Raw genomic sequence first — 6,000 nt, 5'->3', positions numbered from 1 at the left:
GAGCCAGCTCGAGCCGATGCTCACACGAGCCGAGCCGAACCGAGCTAATTGCTTACCCCAACCGAGCCGGTTCGAGCCATCGGCTCAGTTAAGCTGACTCGAACCCAGCCTATGGACTCGTTTCAACGGAGCCGGTTCAAGCCATTGGCTCAATTGAGCCCAGTCGATGGGTAATCCCAACCAAGCCAGTTCAAGCTGTACGCTCAGTTGAACCGATCCGAGTCGGTTGACATCACTATTCCGGTTGGGCTTCTACTTTGGCTAAAAAATTGGACCGTGCAGTTCTCAGCCTTGATGGTAACAATTACAAAAAATGATATGAAATCTTTAGTTTTACGTCCCATGATTATGCCGGTTAGGCTAAAGGAGACGGTGATGATAGAAAATGAATGAAATGAAGAAAGTGGGAGGAAACGGGAGAACCCCGAGAAAATCCACGAGCACGGTGTTTGTCCACCACAAAGTACAAACTGCGCGAGCTGGGATCGAACCAGGGACCTCAAGCACCGGAGGTGAACGCTCTACCAGTGACCCACCGCGCCAACTGGTAAGAACTACAGTATATACTTATGTATATTGGTGCTCACGGCGTCATTAACTTGTTCCGCCACCAACGAATTTCAAGGTACTTTGTTTTGCATCTTTTGTGTCGCTTTATGCGCCTATTCCCACATTTTGTGCATCACCGGAAGTGGGTCAAAATGGGCCTACAAATATGGCGGAACAAGTTATTGCTCTTCCGCCACCAATGAATTTCGAGATCGTTTCCTTCACATCGTTTTGTGCCGTTTTGTGGGTCTACTTCCGTTTTGTACGTCGTGGGATGTGGGTTAAAATGAGTCCCCAAGGTGGGACGAAAACGATCAAGAGTTCCGCCACTATTAAATCTCGAGGTCGTTAATTTCACATCGCGTACCCTTTTGTACGTCTATTTCGACGTTTTGTGCGTCACTGGAAGATGGTCAAAATGGGCCTCGAAGGTTGGACGAAAATGAACCACTGCTCCGCCACTACCGAATTTCCAGGTCCTTCCTTTCGTATCGACTACTGAATTTTCGTGTTGTTTCGTGCCCCCATTTCCACGTTTCGTGCGTCACCAGAAGTGGGTCAAAATGGGCTTCCAAGATAGGACGAAAATGACCCACTGTTCCGCCACTATCGAATTTCGAGTTCGTTAATTTCACATCGCGTACCCTTTCGTGCGCCTATTTCGACGTTTTGTGCGTCACTGGAAGACGGTCAAAATGGGTCTCGAAGGTGGGATGAAAATGACCAAGAGTTCCGCCACTACTGAATTTCAATATCCTTCCTTTTGCATCGACTAGTGGATTTTCGTGCCGTTTCGTGCCCTTATTTCCACGTTTTATGCGTCACCTGAAGTGGGTCAAAATGGGCTTCCAAGATGGGACGAAAATGACCAAGAGTTCCGCTACTATCGAATTTCGAGGTCGTTAATTTCACATCGCATACCCTTTTGTGCGCGTATTTCGACGTTTTGTGCGTCACTGGAAGACGGTCAAAATGGGCCTCGAAGGTGGGACGAAAATGACCCACTGCTCCGCCACTATACCTACCGAATTTCGTGGTCCTTCCTTTCGCGTCGACTAGTGAATGTTTCGTGCCCTTATTTTCACGTTTTGCGCGTTACCAGAAGTGTGTGAAAATGGACCTCCAAAGTGTGACCAAAATGACCCATTGTTCCGACACTGTCGAATTTCTAGGTCGTTTCCTTCGCATCGGTTAGTGATTATTTTTTAAAAAAGTTTTCTGTGCCTACTTTCTCGTCTTGTGCGTCACCGGAAGTGAGTTAAACGGGCCTTTAAAGTGGGAGTTAAATGGCTCACTATTCCGCCACTATCGAATTTCGGGGTTGGTTCTTTCGCATCATTTAGTGTGTATTTTGTACCGTTCTGTTCGCCTACTTCCACGTTTTGAGCATCACCAGAAATGCGTCAAAATGGTCCATCAATGTGTGAGCAAATAGAGTCATTGTTCTGCCACTATCGAATTTGGGGGGTCGTTTCTTTCGCATCGAACAGTGCCTGCTTTGTACCGTTTTGTGCTCCTATTTCCACTTTAGTACTTCTATTTCCACTTTAGTGCGACAACAAAAATGGGTCAAAATGGCCTACAAGTATAGCGGAATAACTTAATGCTGTTCCGTCACCATCAAATGAGGTCGTTTCCTTCACATTTTTTATACATGATTTGTGTCGCTTTGTGCATCAGTGGGAGAGGGTCAAAATGGACCTTGAAAGTGGAATGAATATGTCTTTCTCTGCCATATTTGTAGGTCGCATTTGACCCACTTTTGTTGGCCTACAAAACGTGAAAGTATGCGCAGAAACGGTATAAATATGCACTAAACAATGCGAAAAAAGCGACCTTGAAATTCGATACTGGTGGGAGAGTGGATCAGTTTTCTTCCCACATTGAATGCCCATTTTGACCCACTACCATTGAATCACAAAACGTGGAAATAGGCTTACAAAACGGTAGAAAACACGCACAAGACGATGTGAAGGAAACGACCTCGAAATCGTTCCTGACGGAACAGCATTAACTTGTTCCGCCATATTTGTGTTTTCATTGGGAAGGCCGATGGGGGTTGAATTTGAACGTAAAAACTATCGGGGGTGTCACTATAGGTCTGAGCAACCCCGATAAATATGGATTCGACACAAATTCTAGTACTTTTACATGTCCCGGTGAACGCCCCCTCAGACCCCCTTGGTTCGTATTGTAAAAAAATCTCCTCTGGCCCCCACCAACCCCCAACTAATACCGCGAAAACTATGAATGTGACACTAACATCTGCCATTTTTTACTACTTTTTACATATGCCGGTAAAAGTCCCTATAATCCTCTGGTTCCAATTTTGAAAAAAAAACAATGCCTCTGGCCCGCAGCCGATGGGGGCTGTATTTGGAAGTCAACGCCTGTGGAAGTATCACCATTCATCTCAGCGACAGCGAAAACTATGGATTTGACACTAATATCGGTCATTTTCCATTATTTTTACATGTCTCGCAATTCCCCACCCCCGGTGACGCCCGGCCCGCATACAATGGTGTCTAAATTTGACAATCATCGCTAATGAAAGTATTACCATTGATCTCAGCCACCGCGAAAACTACGGATTTGACATCGGTCATTATGGATTATTTTTACATGTCTCGTGATTCCCGTTATAATGCCCCCGTTTCTTATCTTATGGGGGCTAAATGTGAAAGTAAACGCGGTCTTGAGTTTCACCAATGAGCTCAGCTACCCCGAAAACTATGAATTTGACATTAATATCGGTCATTTTCGATTATTTTTTTACATGTCTCGGAATTACCCCTCTGGTGACCCAAGGCCCGCATACAACGGTGGATGAATTTGAAAGTCATCGCTAGTGGTAGTGTCACCATTGATATCAGCAACCGCGAAACTATGGATTTGACACTAATATCGGCATTTTGGATTACTTGTACGTTTCGGCATCGCCCCCCCCCCCCCCCGTTGACCCACGGCCCGTAGCCGGATACGGTGAATTTGGAAGTTAATGCGATCGGAGTTTCACCATTGATCTCAGCGACCGCGAAAACTATGAAATCGACACTGATATCGGTCATTTTCTACTACTTTTACATGTCCCGGTAAACGCCCCCCTGAGACCCCCTGGTTCGAATTTTTTCGAAAAAGCTTTTGCCTTGGTGTGGGACTTGGACCAAGGTATCTTTGACCAAAATTTGGTAACTCTCGGTCGACTTGTCTGGTCCCCAGGCCGGTGCCGGTAAACGTCCCCTGGAGACCCCCTAGTAAGGAATTTTAAAAAAAAGCTCTTCGTCTTGGTCTGGGGCCTAGACCAAGCTACCCGTGACCAAATTTTGAAAAGTTTCGGTCCACTCGTCTCGTCCACAGGTCGCACAAAGATAGACAGATAGACACACGAACAAACTCTATTTTATTTATATTAGAAAGGTGAGATCCGCCGTTATTGTATTAGTGCGGTGCTTGAGCTATTGATCGTAAAAATTCAAACTCCGATGAGTGATAATTTTATAGGCTTGTTTTATTACAAGTTTAAACTCTTTAGTCAGTAGAGAAAAGGGCGTGAATCATAGGTCAGAGTTGATGACAATGGGTTTTGGTGGGTCTGTGGGTCGCAGTGGGTAAGAGTGGTTTATGGTGGGTGGTGGGTCAGAGTGGGTCACGGTGGGTCGTGGGTCACGACGGGTGGTGAGTCAATTGGTCGTGGCTAAAGTTTTCATTACCCCACGCCCTCTCTGAACTACAGTGTTGAAAATTAATCAGTGAAAATCAATTGCAATTGATCAATCAATTGAAAGTAATTGCTGTGGAAATCAATTGCAATTGAATCAATTGCCAATTAATTTCAATTGCAATTGAATTACAGAATTCAATTGCAATTACTTTCCACTGCAATTACTTTCAATCAATTGATCAATTGCAATTGATTCTCCTTTTTTAATGGCCAACTGCAATTAACAATTAACCATTAGTTATTTCAATTGTTAATTGCAATTAACAATTAAATTTACAGATTAATTGTTAATTGTTAATTCAATTGAAATTTGCCCAACACTGAGTAGTAGTAGTAGTATTGCAATAGTTGCGTAACAAAATAAACTGTTTTCTTTGAGTTTGTTTAAAAATGTATATCACTATTCTGAGAGCACCTCCCTGTTATTTTGGACACCCCCGCAAGCAATGATTTCTGGCGTACTTACTGGCTTAATGTCAGTCCGGAACACAGTTTACTAGGTTGTGGGAGAAGTTGCAGTAAAGTAGTATGGCTCATATGCTAAGGCTGTTTAAAGGAGACAGAAAATATGATTTAAAAAAAAAAAAAATTCACAAACATACAGGCAAGCTACATAAAGTTCAGCATGGAAGACGTTCCCGAGTGACACGAATGTAAATAGTGCTTATTTAATATGGAAGATAATTATATTTACATATACTATATTCATTTTAATATTTGATTTATGAAATGCTGATCACAGTGCATCAGTGAAAAAATATGGTCAAATTCTTGCTGTCGATCCCTCTGTATATCAATTTATGACGCAACACAACTTCCCTGTTTTAATCACTTGCATAATCTATTATTTATTTAGCATTATTTGACAGTGAAATACAAACTGTATTTAATTAATCTGTTTTGATCTGGATTCTATATGAAATTAGCTTTCAATTGATGTATTGCACATGTGCATGATAGCAGTTTCATTTTTCCTTATCAGGTTGACATTTGTCTGTAAATGCCCAGTTGTAAGGAACTGGATAATAAATGCAGAGTTTAGGATTATCCTGGAAGAAGAATGTGAGTATCCATTTGACTTGACAACTCTGAAAAACAATAGAAGAGCTGCAAAGCAATCCGAATTTGACAATGGTGGAATGATTCAAAGTTAATATAACAGGGTATTTTTTACAGCATCAAAATGGAGAGAAGTTGACATATTTCGTCTTTAAAAAAGGAATGTACTTCAACCTAAATTTTACAGATTCAGTAATTTTAATGCAATATGAATGGATAAGAAAGGTGAGTGTTATGTTCAACATCAGTTTAGGCCTATCTCAAAGAGTTTAATATTGTGCAGCTACTAGGGGATGTGTATGATCACTAAATTGCTTTCTTGGTGGATTTTTATGTGAATGAAATTTTCTTCCCTGTAGGTTTACTTTTGGCGCATGAGTAGAAAGAATTATTGAAAAATTATAATTCATTCACTAATTTCCTTCTTGTGTCCTAAATGATTGTGATAGATGACATGAAAATATTTCACTTTGGCATAGATAAAATTCAAGGAGGCCGTCAGAAGTAATTGCTGAAAAATTACAATTCAATTACGATTGCGTGTATATATATATAAAATCCAGATGTATGTCTTAGGAACTATAGTGCAAAGAAAGACAAACCAAGCTGTGCTAGGTGGCCACTGAAATGCACGAATTCCCTCTCACTGTATCAGCTCAGAGTGAAGGTAT

General features: G+C 41.9%; 1 protein-coding gene across 2 annotated transcripts in view; it reads left to right on the top strand.

Moving 5' to 3' along the window:
• Positions 1–5,222: 5,222 nt before the first annotated feature.
• The window catches only part of LOC145673890 (uncharacterized), a 115,084-nt gene continuing 114,306 nt past the window's right edge, over positions 5,223–6,000 (top strand). The window contains exon 1 of one of the 2 annotated variants that reach the window (XM_081743685.1): positions 5,223–5,332. The gene's annotated coding sequence lies outside the window, so the exon portion shown is untranslated. The other variant, XM_081743684.1, reaches the window with a different exon arrangement.

Source organism: Thermobia domestica, chromosome 17 (genome assembly GCF_964235325.1).
Source record: "Thermobia domestica chromosome 17, izTheDome1.hap1.1, whole genome shotgun sequence".
Taxonomy (NCBI): domain Eukaryota; kingdom Metazoa; phylum Arthropoda; class Insecta; order Zygentoma; family Lepismatidae; genus Thermobia; species Thermobia domestica.
This window is presented reverse-complemented; position numbering and strand designations above follow the sequence as displayed.